This window comes from Anomaloglossus baeobatrachus, chromosome 12, assembly GCF_048569485.1.
Source record: "Anomaloglossus baeobatrachus isolate aAnoBae1 chromosome 12, aAnoBae1.hap1, whole genome shotgun sequence".
In the NCBI taxonomy this organism is placed as follows: Eukaryota; Metazoa; Chordata; class Amphibia; order Anura; family Aromobatidae; genus Anomaloglossus; species Anomaloglossus baeobatrachus.
In genome coordinates, this window is record NC_134364.1 from 36,977,704 (window position 1) to 36,995,908 (window position 18,205).

At 50.5% G+C, this 18,205-nt stretch overlaps 1 protein-coding gene across 3 annotated transcripts in view; it reads right to left on the bottom strand.

Annotated features, from left to right (window-relative positions):
• Nucleotides 1–18,205, bottom strand: part of SMOC1 (SPARC related modular calcium binding 1) — a 335,418-nt gene that overhangs the window by 199,964 nt on the left and 117,249 nt on the right. The window lies entirely within an intron of this gene.

An 18,205-nucleotide genomic window follows, 5' to 3' on the forward strand; every position in this document is an offset into this window, starting at 1 on the left:
AAAGGGCTTCTTGGTTACCCGATATTTACATTGGTTACCAGCGTCCGCAGAAGCCGGCTCCCTGCTCACTGCACATTCAGTTGTTGCTCTGTCGCTGTCACACACAGCGATCTGTGCTTCACAGCGGGAGAGCAACAACTAAAAAATGGTCCAGGACATTCAGCAACAACCAGCGACCTCACAACAGGGGCCAGGTTGTTGCTGGATGTCACACACAGCAACATCGCTAGCAAGTTGTGCCTCAGCAGCGATGTTGCTTAGTGTGACGGTACCTTTAGAAGACTCCAGTAACACGAGACCTAGTGTTGCTGTACTTGGAACCATATTTAATCTCAAAAACTGCTAAGCCTACAAAAGATATAATCAAGAGCCTCCATGTATTGCATCTTAATGGTAAAAACTACATGAAAGTTGTACAGAAAAACAAATCTACTGTATTTTTTACATAGTTTTAGCCTTTGAAACCCAGTTAGAAAAAGAAATGGCCTTTGGTTGGTAGCTCGACAGGAAGATCACTGTGTAGCATTGCATTTGATGAGAGTCAATGGAATGACTGCCTCACCACCCGTGATGCAACTTTTGGGTCTTTGGTCTCAACTTAAAACTCATTGGCTTCAATAAAGGTCACTTATGACTTGCTTGTGACTTTTCTATAGTTGGCCTAATTTTTAACTCTAAAGGTGGCTTTACACGCTATGATTTAGCTACAGCGATCTCGTTGGGGGTCACGGAATTTGTGACGCACATCCGGCCTCGTTAGCGATCTCGTTATGTGTGACTCCTATGAGCAATTTGAATTGTCGCAAAAACATTCAAAATCGCTCATCGGTGACATGCCCCCCCCCCATTCCAAATTATCGTTGCTGCTGCTTGGACGACATAGTTCCTCATTCCTGTGGCAGCACACATCGCTATGTGTGACACCGCAGGAATGAGGAACCTCACCTCACCTGCGTCCCGCCAGCAATGAGGAAGGAAGGAGGTGGGCGGGATGTTACGTCTCGCTCCTCTCCGCCCCTCCCCTTTGATTGGGCGGATGCTTAGTGACGTCGCTGTGATGCCGAACGAACCGCCCCCTTAGAAAGGAGGTGGTACGCCGGTCACAGCGACGTCGCTATGCAGGTAAGTAGTGTGACGGGTCTGCACGATTTTGTGCGTGACGGGCAGCGATTTGCCCATGTCGCACAAATGATGGGGGCGGGCATGCACGCTAGCGATCTCGCTAGCGAGATTGCAGCATGTAAAGCGGCCTTAAATCATGAAATGGCATGTCTTACAAATAGTTTGTTACCGTGTTTTGTGTTAGCGGTAGCCTTAAGCTCTAAGACAGAAACTTTGGCAGTGGTCCTCAACAGCCAAAGAAAAACATATATATTACTTTAGTCTCAGGACTACTGGCCAGCCTTAGTATATTTGCTGCTTAGATGAAGTAACCGCCTTGTGTCACAGATATAAACAATATTAAGACTGTTCTAAGACCAAACTATGGCTTCCCTTCTCCTTTTTAAGTTCTGCCAGGCTTCCATACAATACCGCACTTGTCCTCCCTTATTGCAAAATGAAGGTGGCACCAGACATTACCGGAGATGCAACGCCATTTCCAGCTTTGATAAATGATAGTAACAATGGCACATTATAACATTTACAGAAACCCTCATTTATTCATCACTTTCTAGTTTTCCCACAGCTAGTTATTTTGCTATTACGCAGATTAATGTTTCTTTTTAGCCAAAATTAAAGTGAATTTGAATTTCTGAATATTTCAAATTAATTGAATTTCTTTAATCTGGTATTAATAGAATATAGTATCAATTAACCTAGTTATGGAAGAATTATGGAAATAATATACAGTACAAACCAAAAATTTAGATTCACATTGAAGGCATCAAAACTTTGAATTAACACATGTGGAATGAAATACTTAACAAAAAAGTGTGAAACAATTGTAAAATATGTCTTATATTCTAGGTTCTTCAAAGTAGCCACCTTTTGCTTTGATTCCTGCTTTGCACACTCTTGGCATTCTCTTGATGAGCTTCAAGACGTATTTACCGGAAATGGTCTTCCAACAGTCATGAAGGAGTTCCCAGAGATGCTTAGCACTTGTTGGCCCTTTTGCCTTCACTCTGTGGTCCAGCTCACCCCAAACCATCTCGATTGGGTTCAGGTCTGGTGACTATGGAGGCCAGGTCATCTGGCGTAGCTTCCCATCACTCTCCTTCTTAGTCAAATAGCCCTTACACTGCCTGGAGGTGTGTTTGGGGTCATATTTTCACTTGATTCACACTTTTTTGTTAAGTATTTCATTCCACATGTGTTAATTCATAGTTTTGATGCCTTCAATGTGAATCTACAATTTTCAGAGTCATGAAAATAAAGAAAACTCTTTGAATGAAAAGGTGTGTGCAAACATTTGGTCTGTACTGTATATTTTTATATTTAGCTATTTTGGGTTCTCCGGGCTGCTCCCTACAAAAATCTAACTTTTTATTACAAGATAGACCACATGCGCTAATAATTCAGTATGGGTTCAGCTGAACACGTGAGACAAAACATACAACACAGTAACTTCACCTTCTGAACATTTACCCCACCAACCATCTGCATTCTGTTTCCCCTCTAAATCCAATGTGTCCTGCAGTCATTGTTGCTTCGGGGTTCCTATCTAAACAGAATATGTTGTCTAATTTTGACTGCATTGCAGGGTATGTACTCAATAAGGCCTGAAAACATACTTGACCATAGTACAGATTTTTTGGGACAGTTCTTTGAAAGTAAAACGGTTATTGTTTAATAAAACCATGCCTCAAAATCATCATTTCAACGGTGTTCCTGGGGCACAAACTAATTTTCACAAATGTTGCCCTTTATTCACTGTGTAAGTATGTAATAGGCTACATATTAAAGGAGTTGTCCACTACTAGGACAACCCCTTCTGATTCCATACCTTTCCCCCCAGGTAAAATAAAAAAAAAAGCCTATAGTCTCCTCCCGTATTGGCACCGTTGCAGCAGTGCCGCGGTTCTCGTTCCCAGGGCTTACGTGACGTCTGCAGCCAGAGCACTCACTTCCTGTTAACTCATTTAGTCTGAAGGTGGGGAGACAGAAGCCGGCGCTGATTGGACGCGGGGCTCGCGTGACTTCACACATGGTCCTTTGGAACACGAGATGTACTATCACTGGAACGGCGCCAGTACAGGAGGTGAGTATAGTCTTTTTTTTTTTTTTTTTTAATTTTTTTTATTTTACCTGTGGAAAACATGTGGACTCAGAAGGAGTTGTCCAAGTAGTGGACAACACCTTTAATTAATTTTTAAATCGTTTTCTGTCATGTCAGATGAGTTTTCACAATAAGCTGTTGTATGCGTGTGTACACATGAAGATCTCAGATCTCACACTTTGCACTGACGAGAGGCAATCACCCCAAAACACCGTGTCTGCAAATTGAGGTTCTGATCTCAAATCCTAAGTCATATGAAAAGGCTCGTTAAAGAGCCACTTTTGACGTTTAGGATTGCTACTTCCCATAGGTGGCACTAGCTTTTGTTTCCTTCCTCCCTGGAGAGACAATTTGTACATGATGGATAACACTATTTCTCGTCATTGTATGACATTTGTCCTGCATTTTTTTTAGCTGCAGTTCAGTCTGCCTGGTCTTTTACTGTGCTGAGTGCCCCTAACGCCTCCCCCCCCTCCTCTCTATATTAGAATATAAAGTCAGATGTAGTCTGACACCTAACAATGCTAGCAGTCTGTCTTGCGTTGGCCAAAATGGATTTCAGTGTTTTAAATTTTTTTTTCCAGAATGCATAGTGAGCATAGGAGGCAGAAGAGAGGGGAAGAAGCGGCTCATAAGTGGAGAAATAAGCAGTGCAATATGCAACAGTTTCTTATAGTCACTTGCACTATTGAATTATGTAGTTTCAAGAATTGACAATGACCATTAAAGGGGGCTTTACACACTGCAACATCGCTAATGCTAAGTCTTTGGGGTCACGGAATTCGTGACGCACATCCGGCCGCATTAGCGATGCCGTTGCGTGTGACACCTATGAGCAATTTTGCATCATGTCAAAAAAGTGCAAAATCGCTCATCGGTGACATGGGGGTCCATTCTCGATTATCGTTACTGCAGCAGTAACGAAGTTGTTCCTCGTTCCTGCGGCAGCACACCTCGCTCCGTGTGACACCGCAGGAACGAGGAAGCTCTCCTTACCTGCCGCCGGCCACAATGCGGAAGGAAGTAGGTAGGCGGGATGTTACGTCCTGATCATCTCCGCCCCTCCGCTGCTATTGGGTGGCGGTTCAGTGACGCTGCTGTGACATCGCTGTGACGCCGCACGGATCGCCCCCTTAGAAAGGAGGCGGTTCGCCGGTCACAGCGACGTCGCAGGGAAGGTAAGTATGTGTGACTGCTCTGGGCGATGTTGTACACCACGGGCAGCGATTTGCCTGTGTCGCACAACAGATGGGGGCGGGTACGCACACAGTGTGTAAAGTGGCCTTAAGAAATACTTTGAGGTGACGAGATTTTTTATTTTTTTTTTTGTATATCGCTCTGAACCAGAGGCATAAGTGTACCGCCCTGAGAGGGGCTCGGCGGCGCCGCTGCTCGGGCCAAGCCGCTCAAGGTCCGGGCTCGGGTTGTCGGTGGCACGAGCGCCTCTGGACCGGGGGCCACGTTGCTCTGTTAAAGGGAGGCAGTGGGGTGGTGGTGTGGGACGAGGTGTGCAGCCGTGAGGGACCGCGTTGTCGTCGGATGGGTCGTGACGCCACCCACGGGTCGTGGTGACTGGATGCACCACCGCTGCGGCTGGAGTGATGGGGGGGCTTGTCCGGGATCGGTGTTGCGGCCGCAGCCTAGATGTTAGCCCCTCCGTGGGTAGGGGAGGTGTGTCCTGGGGCCCAGTGAGGAGGGCAGGGTGCTGGTGACGGGGTTGTTGTCGGGGTGCAGGGTGCCATGCTGCGGTGCAGTGTCATGCCCGGGTGGCACTGGTGTACTCACAATTAATTCACACTCAGACTCACTGGTAAACCAAAGTTCGGGTATGGTCGGGTCCCGCAGCCGACTGCTTGTGTCCCCCTGTGAGGTTGTTGGTGGCCCCTTTCCCTTGCACCTCTGGTTGTGGTCTTCGGCTCCCCTGCTTAGACAGTGGTAGCCCGCTTCCCGGCGTTGAGCTGCCAGAGGAGCCCTCGGTTGCCCGCAGGCGCTGGCCCGTCGGATGTTTGGCCCTTGGCGGTGGCAGTCACCCGGTATCGGTGGGCTTTTGCCTTCTTTTGGGATTTTGGGTGTGGATGAACCCGTGAGATCCAGTTAGCAATCAGTTAATTTGCCTATACTCAGTGGCTTCTAAGCTAGGACAGGGTCTGAGTACCCGATTTCTGGTGCTCCGGTACACGGTTGACTCCCTGGTTCAGGGCCAACGGGCTCCAACCCGGGCCCGGTCCCTACGGTTCTGCCGGTTGCTGTACCGGTACTCCTGCAGACGGCCACCACCATCTGCCTGCCCGACGTTACGGGGATCCCAGGCTCCAACCCGGGTACCTGACAGCTCTGCTCCTCTACACCTCCTGTCACTGTCACTCTACAACTCCACTGTTTGTATTTCCTGCCTCAGGACAGTAGTCTCCTCGGTGGCTGTGTCTTTCTGCCTGACTCCGCTCACCTGGTGTGCCCTACTGGCCCTGAGGGAGGCATCAGGTCTCCCTTTCGGGTGACAGGTGTGTCCTCACAGGGATGGGGGTGTGTGTGTAATGTGGTAGGTGTTGTTACCTGTGACCCCTGGGGTCCAGGGCGTCACATTAGCTGAAGCTTATGGATCCCAAATTGAAAGCTTCAACGGGGGCCCCAGTTATTGCAAGTCTTTAAATAGAATTTTTTTTTTATATAGGCTAAATGGACTTTTTGGACCTCCCAGGCTCCAGGGCCTGGGTGCCAATGCAATTTCTGCACCAAGTATATTTACGCCCTTGTTGGGACCTATTATTGTGTCAGAAGTTGGGTTTACTGGAGGATCTCCTGGTATTCCAATGAATAACTCTAAAGGCCACTTTACACGCTGCAACATCGCTAGCGATCGCACCCGCCCTCCTCGTGCGTGCGTCACGGGCAAATCGCTGCCCGTGGCGAACAATATCGCTAGTACGCATCACACGCACATTCCTTCATAATGACATCGCTGTGGCCGGCGAACAAACACTTTTTTTAAGGGGGAGGTTCGTACGGCGTCACAGCGACGTCACACAATGGGACACCAATAGAAGCGGAGGGGCGGAGAGCAGCCGCATTCACGTTACTCCCACCTTGTTGCTGGAGGGCGCAGGAACGCTGTTGTTCGTCATTCCTGGGGTGTCACACGTAGCGATGTGTGCTGCCTCAGGAACGACGAACAACCTGCGTCCAAAATGAGCAACGATATTTTGGAAAAGGACGACGTGTCAACAATCAACGATTTTTGCCGTTTTTCGGATCGTTAGCGGTTGCTCATAGGTGTCACACGCAACGACGTCGCTAATGATGACGGAAGTGCGTCACGGAAACCGTGATCCCGACGACATATCGTCAGATAAATCGTAGCGTGTAACCGGGCCTTAAGGCCTCGTGCAATTGTCTAGTATTTATTGAGTTTTTTACCTCACCTATTTGTAAGCTAAAACCAGGAATGGATAAAAAAAAAAAGTGATGCTCGTGTTTCTATTATACTTTTCCTGATTATTCCAATCCTGGTTTTGACTTACAAATACTGAGGTTAATGCTGCTTTCTGATGCTCCATTTTCAGCCCATGAATGCACCTTATCGAGCACTGATCATCTTCATAACACGTCTTTCTATGCCTATTTACCGACCTGTTTACAAAGGCTATCGAGTAATGTTGGGGCAGGACGATTGCTCATACCATTGTTCTATCCCCATGTGATATCCTGTTATCAGCAACATATTCCTTGTTTACATGTGTCAATGGCTGGCAATAATGATTTTTTAAATTTTTTTTGTCATCATAAATGATCCTATCACCCGATGAATGAGCGTTTTGCTTATTCATTCCTGATCGCCAGCAAGTTTAAATGAGAAGATAATTGGGGGACGAATTATCCCCTTGTCTAAATGCACCATTATGGCTCATTCAGACGTCCATGAAAATCAGTCCTTGCGCGGCCCACAATACACAGACTGTTGGAGGGATAGGAGGCTGCTGAGTTCCGATCAGGAGACCCGCGGCCTGGCCGTGCATTACAGTCCGTGCAATAACCGATTTTCATGGATGCCTGAATGAGCGCTTACTCTGTTTACGGAGTGTTCTTGGGATCTCAGGGCTAATGCGGGCGTCACACGAGACGATCTATCGTGCGATGCATCGTCGGGGTCACGGTTTTTGTGACGCACATCCAGCATCGTTTACGACGTCGTCCTGTGTGACACCTACGAGCGCCGCAAAACGTGTGCAAATCGTTTATCTTTGACACGACGCTCATTTTTAAAAAATCGTTTATTTTTCTTTGCGCTGGTTGTTCATCGCTCCGTGTGACACCCCAGGAACGATGAACACAGCTTACCTGCGTTCCGCGGCTCCCGCCGGCAATGCTGAAGAAAGGAGGTGGGCGGGATGTTTCCATCCCGCTCATCTCCGCCCCTCCGCTTCTATTGGCCGGTCGATGTGTGACGTCGCTGTGACGCCGAAAGTTCCTCTTCCTTCAAGAAGTGGATGTTCGCTGCCCACAGCGAGGTCGCTCAGCAGGTAAATACGTGTGACAGGGGTTACCGACTTTATACGACACGGGCAACTAATTGCCCGTGACGCACAAACGACAGGGGCGGGTACGATCGCTCGATAGATCGTACCGTGTGACGCCCGCATTAGGTATATCTTCCTTTTCATTTTTAGCTGTGGCTAGTGGTAATGATCCCACCAATAACAATATTTTGGGGATTTTAGAACCTTTTAAATCCAGATACTCTAAATTATACTTAAAATCTTTCCACAAAGGATTAGCCTTCAAATTGGAGACTTTTAGAAAGGCATCAACCATATATCACTGTTGAAAACTCGAGAGATGTCTAAATGGCTGTTCCGTTGATGTATTAATCCATATATAAAATGCGTATTGTATTAAACCGCTATACATTCTGTAAGGGAACGTTATACACAGGTCACAGCACGTCCTGCCAAAATATTAGGAAACAGCTTGATCCAAAAACACTAAATAGCTTATATGGGAATGTGTAAAAGCTCCTCTTCCTCATAAATAACATACATAAGCCAGGATACATTTACAAGCATGTGTAGGATTAGGTTTAAATGTACAGATAACAATATCATCTTTGTAGTTTCTGCTTTTAAAATGCCAGAGAATGAGCGTTACATGGTTTACTCAGTTGCGGCAACTTCTATAAATGGCGGATGTGAAATAGCATGAATATTCTAAGATATTTATAGGAAAATGGTTGCATATGTCGGCGCTGAACAAAGTAGGAGAAGCAATATTATCATTTTAATGGAAAATTCCTCTGACTAAACAGTCTTCACTCTCTGAACACTGAATATAACCTTATCCCTTATTATATAATTTGCTCTGTCACAATGTGGTCAATTATATTACGTCCTTAGGCATGTAGCTCATGAGGTGGCAGCATTTCTTCAGGGGAGCCTTTTGATAGGGATTAGTGTACCACGGATTGACACAGGAGACATTTTAGCACAATCTCATCACAAAATGACTGTTCAAACCCAGCACAGGTGCTCGGTGCACCCTTGGTGTGTCCAAACAGGTCAGTGCACCTTCCATCTACTAGTTTAACATCTTTCTCCGCCCTCCTCTGAAACCAGAGCTGTCAATCAAGTAGAGGGTAGAACAGGGTAGAGAGAGACCTAAAATATGTAGGTAGGAAAGCGTACTGAACTGCTCGGGCACATAGAGGGTGCACTGAACGCCTGCGCTTAGCTTAAACAGTGCTGACAGACTTTTATGGCTGAATCCTTGTACGGTCTGACCTCTGTTCTCCCGACCCAAAGTCCACAGCTTTTATATGATGCTGTTGAGTTCAGATCCGGATACCTGAGGCCAGTCTGTAAATCATAGTCCATGTGAAATAGACGTCTAAATTCAGATTAAGGGTAATATGTGTCACGCTAGGTAAGGGGGAAGTACCAAGCGAGCGGCAAAAGGTAAGGGAAACCCTGTGTCTAGGGAAAGGAAAGATGGTGACCCCTGCATCTAGTGCAGTGTTTCTCAACTCCAGTCCTCAAGACCCACCAACAGATCATGTTTTCAGGTTTTCCTCAATCAGGTTTTCAGGATTTCCTTAATGTTGCACAGATGATGGAATTATTCCCTGTCTAACATTGAGGAAAACCTGAAAACATGATCTGTTGGTGGGTCTTGAGGACTGGAGTTGAGAAACACTGATCTAGTGGAAGATAGTGACCCCTGATCAAACCTACTGCTGGTCCGTGGGTTCCCTCACCACCCTACATAGGTTATGCACATATGCGCCTAGCCAGATACCTGACCCTAGGTATCCTTAGTGCTGGGCCCTAAATAAGGAACGGAAGGGATGAGCTCTTAGTCAACCCCATTAATGCTAAAGAAAGACCCAAGGAGGACACACTGGGGAAAGTGCATGAACTACTTATCCACAGATGACTCACTAAGAAGTTCAGCAATACTACAGATGAGAGCAAGCCACCTGCTTGCAATCAGAGCTGGAATGAACTGAATAATATCACCAGCACAAGTCCAGGACAGATGGGAGTATTTAAGCACCAAGAGAATATTGATGAGCAGCAGCTGGATGGAAGGAGAGCTGCGTCTGGGTCCAAAACGGGGAGAGCTGAATCCAGCAGGAAAGCTACCCATACCAATGAATACTGACAGCAAGAAAAATGGAAAGTCAGGGAACATTCTGCACAGCCAGATGCTGTGACCTCCTATGGTCAGAAACCACATGACTGTCTGTCACCTATGAGCGAACCCAAAGTTCGGTATTCATACTAAACATGAACGTCACAAAAAAAATCAGTGTTCGGAGATTGGGTGCTTTACTTATGCAAACCACTTGAGACCATCGCTGTGCTCGGATACGCTCTGTGCTCGGCCCGGTATGAGTCACTTGTAGTGTTTGAATGGCTCGGGCTGGGGATAATGAGCGTTATTGGATGTAGTGTGTACAAAAAAAACCCTTGCCTTCACTCCCCTGGAAGTGATCTGTTTATAGCTGGCTGCATGTGGGCGGAGAGCCGAACTGCCCAATTATTGACTTCCATTGGGGTTCAGGTCAAGTACGGGTCCAGAAATAGAGATGAGCGAACCTTCAGTCTCGAGGTTCGGTGTTCGGGCTTGGAAAATGACGTGAAAATCCCTATGGTGAGTATCGCGCTGTGCTCATGTATGAGTGATGCACAGCATTGTGCACGTTGTGGAAAGTGTGTGATTGGCTCAAATTTGACTTACAACGACCATCCACCTATGGACATGTTTTCACTGTGGGCTTAAAGCAAAACACTTGCGTAGGTGGGTGGGGCTTTTTTTTTTAACATTTTTTTGTGAACAAAACCTCTAAGAACACAGAATGCAAGTAAAATTTGAGCCGATTACACACTTCCTGCAGTTTCCACAATGCTGCACATCACTCAGACACGAGCACAGCGCGATACTTAGATACTTACCACAGGGATTTTAACATCATTTTCCGAGCCCGAACATCGAGCCTCGAGATCAAGAACAATCAAGTCGCATACAAGGTTATCCTGGAAAAACAGTTGCTTCCTTTTGGTCAGGCAATGTTCCCCAACTCTGAGGACTGTTTTTTTTTTCCCAGCAGAACAATGCACCGGGCCACACAGCTAGGTCAATCAGTGTGTGGATGAAGCATCACCACATCAAATCCCTGTCATGGCCAGCCAAATATCCAGACCTGAACCCCATTGAAAACCTCTGGAATGTAATCAAGAGGAAGATGGATAGTCACAAGCCATCAAACAAAGAAAAACTGCTTACATTTTTGCACCAGGAGTGGCATAAGCTCACCCAAAAGCAGTGTGAAAGACTGGTGGAAAGCATGCAAAGACGCATGAAAGCTGTGATTAAAAATCATGGTTATTTCACATAATATTGATTTCTGAACTCTTCCTGGGATAAAACATTAGTATTGTTGTGTCTAAATGATTATGAACTTGCTTTCTTTGCATTATTTGGAGATCTGAAAGTAATGCATTTTTTTGTTATTTTGACAATTTCTCAATTTCAGAAAATAAATACAAAATGTATTGCTTGGAAATTCGGAGACGTCAGTAGCTGATAGAATAAAAGAACAATTTACATTTTACTCAAAAATATCCCTATGAAGAGAAAAATCAGAAAAACTGAAAATTTGGAAGTGGTCTCTTAATTTTTGCCGGAGCTGTGTGTTGACATATACATCTGGAATTTTTTTCACCATTGGCATGATGTGACCTTACTTTTAAAAGCGTTGTCCAGGGATATATTCCTGCCCTATCTAACACCGGGCTTGAAGAGACGGGACTGCGCTAGGTGGTACAGTTGCTGAGTGAAGCATCTAATGACCAGTGAAAACCTTGCTGTCACAAACCACCGGGGGGGTCACTCAGAAATCCCCCGCGCTGGCTACCAGTACGTCACAATCGGGGGGTAACAAGTGGGGGTCACCCCTCCTTTATACCTCCCGACCGACAGACAGAGCACGTGACGCGCTCTCTAGCGCCCCTCTTATAGTCAGGCCAATTATGGAATTGCCCGACAATAAGCAAGGAGGCCGCTATACTACTTATGCCGATTATTGAAGGGTCCCCGGTGAGAGTAGGGTATATATTCCCCCGACCTCCGCGGGCGGAATATATAATATCTTCCCGAGTCTCACTGGCCTCCCCACAATAATCCTTGGCACAACTCGCTGCCACCAACCGCTTCACGGTAACTATTAGCCGAACACACAGACGTGGGATTCAAGATCGAGATAACAGAACAGCCCAAGATTAATTATATAATTTAATCAGCCTAAAGCACACTAGAAACTACAATATATACAATAGGGAATCTACAGAATATACATAGGTCAGAGTACAGTTACAATCAAAGCATGGGTTACAAACAGGCATACACAGTTCCAGCAGTTACCTTGTTGCGTCTGGCCACAGGGGGGCGCTGTACCCAGGTTTCTAGGATCCTTCCCACAGATGTTTCCTACACGTGCCCCCAGCGAAAAGAACACTGGAAAATGGCCGAAGTAGGGTTATCAACCTGGGCAAATCCAGGTCCCCTCCTACCTTCGTGACCTCACAGGGAGCACTGCTCCACCCCTGGCTTGAGTTATGGACAATCCACAACATGGAATATGGGCCATAACTTTGCCTGGGAGCGTCGTAGGCGGACGCCAATGCTCTCATTGTGACAGTTATGAATTTAGCTACAGAACGAGGGGACTCATGACCTGTCTGCCAGTTCCCCATTGGCTGATATCACGCCTGGGGCATTTCCCAATGTCCTGCTCCCATAAAAAGGGTGTGCCGGCATCGTCCGCATGCGGAGACACCATTTTTATGGTTGCCATATTTATCGGAAATATGGCTTGCGAGATATGAACCATTTTTTACTGGAGTCGTTCTGTCTGGCTATTTCCATAGCCTTGCTAACTAGCTAGCAGCCCCCACTACAGGGTCACGGCAGGGAGTCATCCTGTGTCCATTGTCCCTAAGCCACCTAATTTCCATATCACAGGACATGGCCATGGAGGTGTAAGTGGAACACTGAGGACAAGAAGGGAGGGGGCACTGCCAGGGAGTGATGAGGGATTATGACTGGAGTCATAATTCATCTTCATATCCCGGAATTTGCCTCACACCTCCCCCCTTTTGAGGGCGCTAGGGGGCAGCACACTCCGGTGTTCCCCCGTGCGCCCGTCCGCGACCTCTCCTTGTCGGGACAGCCCGTCTGCGTTACCGTGGTCACGGCCCCTTTTGTGGCGAATGGTGAAGTTGTATTGCTGGAGCGCAAGGCTCCATCGCAACAATCGCCCATTCGTCCCAGAGACGGTGTGCAACCAGCTGAGGGGATTGTGGTCCGTCTCCACGATGAAGTGGCGCCCGTATAGATAGGGTTGCAGACGCTGCAGGGCCCACACTATGGCCAGGCACTCCTTCTCCATCGTGGAATAGGCAACTTCCCTTGGTAACAGCTTCCTGCTCAGGTACAAGACTGGGTGCTCTTGGCTCGCAGAGTCCACCTGGCTGAGCACCGCACCGAGGCCGAAGTCACTGGCGTCGGTCTGTACTACAAACGGCCGCGTGAAGTCGGCTGCCTGTAGCACGGGCGGGCTGGACAGGGCGTCCTTTAGGGCCCGGAAGGCTGTCTCGCAGTCCATTGTCCAATCGACTGCAGAGGGCAGCTTCTTCTTGGTGAGGTCCGTCAAGGGCTTTGCCAGGCTACTATAGCATGGAACAAACCTCCTATAGTACCCAGCGGTCCCCAAGAAGGACATCACCTGCTTCTTGGTCCTGGGGGTGGGCCAGGATGCGATGGCTTCCACTTTCTCAGGCTCGGGCTTCAGTGTTCTCCCACCTACCCGGTGACCGAGGTACTGGACCTCGCTCATGGCCAGCTGACACTTTCCCGGCTTGATGGTCAAACCTGCCCGGTGGATCCGCCTGAGCACCTGTGCTAGATGCTCTAGGTGGTCCTCCCAGGTGGGACTGAAGACGGCAATGTCATCCAGGTACGCGGCCGCGTACCCTTCAAGTCCCTTGAGCAGGGTGTTGACCATCCGCTGGAAAGTGGCAGGGGCATTCCTCATCCCGAATGGCATCACCGTGGACTCGTACAGTCCAAATGGGGTAATAAAGGCAGAGCGTTCCCTGGCCTTGCGAGTCAGGGGGATCTGCCAATATCCCCGGCTCAGATCCATGATGGTCAGGTACTGAGCCCCGGCCAACTGATCGAGCAGGTCATCGATGCGTGGCATTGGGTACGCATCGGCGACCGTGACCGCATTGAGCCCCCTGTAGTCCACGCAGAACCGAGTGGTTCGGTCCTTCTTAGGGACGAGGACTACAGGCGAGGCCCAAGCGCTGTTGGATGCCTGGATCACCCCCAGCTTCAGCATCTCGTCAATCTCCTGGCGCATGTGTTGCTGCACCTCCAGGGAGACCCGATATGCTGAACGCCGGATCGGGGGATGATCCCCAGTGTCCACGTGATGGACAGCCAAGTCAGTCCTTCCGGGCTGGTTGGTAAACAACCCCCGGAAGGGGTGTAGGGTGGCCCACAGCTGGGACCGTTGGTCCTCCAAGAGCTGGTGGCCAACCTCCACATCCTCAATGGATCCGCCTGCCCTAACCTGGGCTAGCATATCCAAGAGGGTTTCCGCTTCTCCCTCCTCGGGCAGGTTGCACACGGGGAGCGCACATGCCTCCCGCTCATGATGTGCCTTCATCATGTTCACATGGAAGGGCTTCCGCCTTCCACGGGCAGGGTCCAGGGTGACCAGGTACGTCACAGGGTTGAGCTGCTGGTACACGAGGTATGGGCCTTCCCAGGCTGCCTGAAGCTTGTCCTGTGGTACGGGGACCAGTACCCACACCTCTTGACCCACTTGGTAGGTCCTCTCACAAGCGTTCTGGTCGTACCAACGCTTCTGATCGGCCTGGGCTTGAGCCATATTGTCGTGTACCAGTTGCGTCAAGGCCTGCATTTTGTCCCGGAAGCGCATGACATACTCGATAACCGACACTCCAGGGGTGGCCAAATCCCCTTCCCAAGCCTCTTTCACCAGAGCCAGGGGGCCCCGCACACGTCGCCCGTACAGGAGCTCAAACGGTGAGAATCCTGTTGAGGCCTGTGGAACCTCCCGGTAAGCAAATAACAGGTGTGGGAGATACCGCTCCCAGTCACGCCCATGGGAGTCGACCAACATCTTAAGCATCTGCTTTAAGGTGCCATTGAACCGCTCGCACAGGCCATTAGTCTGTGGATGGTACGGGCTGGCCACCAGATGTCGCACCTGGACTTGCTTACAGAGGGCCTCCATCAGCTGGGACATGAATTGGGTCCCCCGGTCAGTGAGCATTTCCTGGGGAAAACCCACTCGGGAGAAAATCTCCAGCAATGCGGTGGCCACCTTGTCAGCCCGAATGGACGACAAGGCCACTGCTTCTGGGTACCGGGTGGCATAGTCCACTACCGTCAGTATGAAGCGTTTCCCGGAGCTGCTGGGGATGGCCAGCGGGCCGACCAGATCCACAGCCACCCTCCTGAAAGGCTCATCGATGATGGGCAGAGATACCAGTGGGGCTTTGGGGCGTGGCCCCGCCTTCCCCACTCTCTGACAGGTTTCACACGAACGGCAGTAGGCAGCCACATCGGCCCCCATTTTTGGCCAGTAGAAATGCTGGTTTAACCTGGCCTTGGTCTTAGCGATCCCTAGGTGTCCGGCCATCGGAATCTCATGTGCGATCCGCAACAACTCCGTCCGGAACGGATAGGGTACCACCAACTGTCGGTCCCTGGGCCACGCCTCCGGTGAACCCTGCTGGACCGTGGCCCGGTACAGCCGTCCTTGGTCCCAGACCACTCGCTCCGGGTCCGAGTCCGAGGGAGGCTGTGCCGCCTGCTCCTTAAGAGCTTTCAGGCTGTCGTCAGCTTCTAACGCTGCCTGAAACCCCTGACTAGATGTGGCCAGAATCGACGAGACTGTCACATCTTCAGTCAGTACCCCGGGACCTGTGTCCTGGCCTCCACCTGACTCGGCTGCCACTTGGTCAGAAGGGGAAGAGCTATCGGACCTCCGGGAGGCCCCTTGGCTTCCAGCACTCCCACTGCGGGTGACAGCGGCCACAGCCGCTGCGACCGTGGGTCGTGCCTGCTCCTCCTCCGTTCCTGACCAAGTCGCCGGTTCAGGCAGACCTACCTGGCTTCCTGACACCCCGGTTGTGGGGGAACCATGCACCGAGATCTTACCTGGGAGCACTTCCGCTCCTGGACCGGCCCCAATCTCACCTGCCTGTTCCCCTCCTGCAGCAACAGAACCCCGCTGTGAAATCTCTGGGGACCCCACATTTGCTGTGGTAGCCCCCACCCCACACACTGGTCCTCCCCCTGCAGCACCCTGCTCTCTGCTTATCCCTGCAGAGGGCAACAGATCCCAGCTCACAGGCTGGTTACTTGTAGAGGCATTGTCACACCTTTCTCTGACCCCCTCCCCTGTCACAGCTGCAGCTGAGTGTGTGTCTATGGTGTCTATGCAAGCAGAAATATCAGAGTTCACTCCCTCCTCCCTTACATCATTCATAGATAACACATTAACATTGTCCGGAGGCATGTCAGTACTGGCTGAAGGTTCAGCCCTTGGTTGGGGCCCAAACTGGGAGGTTATCTGCCCCAAATCTGTCCCAAGTAGCACGTTTGCAGGGATCCGATCAGTTACCCCCACCTCCCTCACCCCTCGCCCTGCGCCCCAGTCCACATAAATGTCAGCAACAGGCAGCGCCGGGTCAGTGCCTCCAATCCCGGAGACAGCGAGGGTTTTTCCAGGGATCAAGTCTTGGGGGGACACCATCTCAGGCCGCACCAGAGTCACCTCCGAGGCGCTGTCTCGCAGTCCTATGGTCACAGACCGGCCGACGGTGACAGGTTGGAAGCTGTCCAGGGACCTACCACCACCCCCACCCACACAATACACCTTGGGCGGCCCTTGGGACGGGGACGGAGCCGGGGCCTTGGGACGCTGAGGGCACATGGCCTTGAAGTGTCCAGGTAGGTTGCACTGGTGGCACCGTCTTGGTTCCGCCACGGGCCTGGAGAGGGGAGTTGAGGGGGACACCCCCTGCAGTCTAGGGGCAGGTGGGGCAGTCGCAGAATTCATCTTACCCCCTCTCCAGGTGCTGCTGGTGGCCGCTCTCCTGGCCTCAGGGGCCCGGTTGTTGGTGTAGTCATCGGCAAGGGCAGCTGTAGCCGTGGACCCCTTTGGCTTCTGGTCTCGGATGAACTGGCGGAGATCCTCAGGGCAGTTCCACAAGAGTTGCTCCGTGATGAACAAGTCCAGGATCTCCGGTCCGGTGGAAAGCTGCAGGCCTTGGGTCCAGTGGTCGGCAGCTCGGGCAAGTGCCCGCCGGTGGTCAGCCCAGGAGTCCTTTGGTCCCTTCTGTAGGCTCCGGAACTTCTTGCGGTAGGACTCTGGAGTGAGGTTGTACTGTTGGATCAGGGCCCGCTTGATGGTGTCGTAGCCCTGATCTGCCTCAGCAGGCAAGTCCCCAAGGACATCCAGGGCCTTACCCCTTAAACGGGGGGTCAGGTATTTGGCCCACTGGTCCTTGTCCAGATGGTGCTGCAAGCAAGTCCGTTCAAAAGCAGTCAGGAAAGAGTCCAAGTCTCCATCCTTCTCCAGCACTGGGAAGTCCTCAACACGGACCTTTGGAAGTTTGGTGTCTCGAAGGTCACGTGTGGCTGATGAGGGCCGGAGCTGAGCTAGCTGCAGCTGGTAGTCACGGTCTGCCTGTCGCTCTCGCTCTCGCTCTTCACGCGCTGCCTGCCGCTCTCGCTCCGCAGCCTCGCGCTCTGCGTGCCGCTCCGCAGCCTCAGCGTCACGCGCTGCCTGCCGCTCTGCCCTGTGCTCTGCCAGGAGTCCCTTGTAGCCCTCCTGGTCTCCAGCCTGGAGAAGGGCCATAGCCATTTGAAGAAGGCTATCCGAGCCTCCCAGGCTCGGTGGAATGGCACGTGGTGATCTGCGGCACGCTGCAGAGCTAGGCGATTCACTGTCCCTTTCAGAGCGGAGGGCTGGCATCTGGCTCGTTGAGGAACCTTGGGTGAGCTCCTCCTCATCTTGTCCAGCAGTGCCAGGTTGCGCAATGTCCTCGGCAGAACGGTTTTCTGGCGTCGAGCTCCTGGAGGACTCGTGGGCAACCTCCTCATTGCTGTCCACAGCACCGTCCTCCCTCTCTTCGGCTCCTGCCTTAGCATTGGCCAGTTGCATAGCTCTGCTCCTGGTGCCATCAGCCATTCTTGCAGACTTTTGGTCACTGACACAGAACTGACACCTGATGCCTCCACACACCTTACAGTATCTGCACTCTGACACTCTAGTGTTGAGCTAGTCTGAAGACCCCAGCAGCCACAGCTGCTGCAGGCAGTCTTTAGTGTCTGGGAGTATGGGTCTCACACTCACACACACTATTATCTCGATCCCACCGCTATGCCACC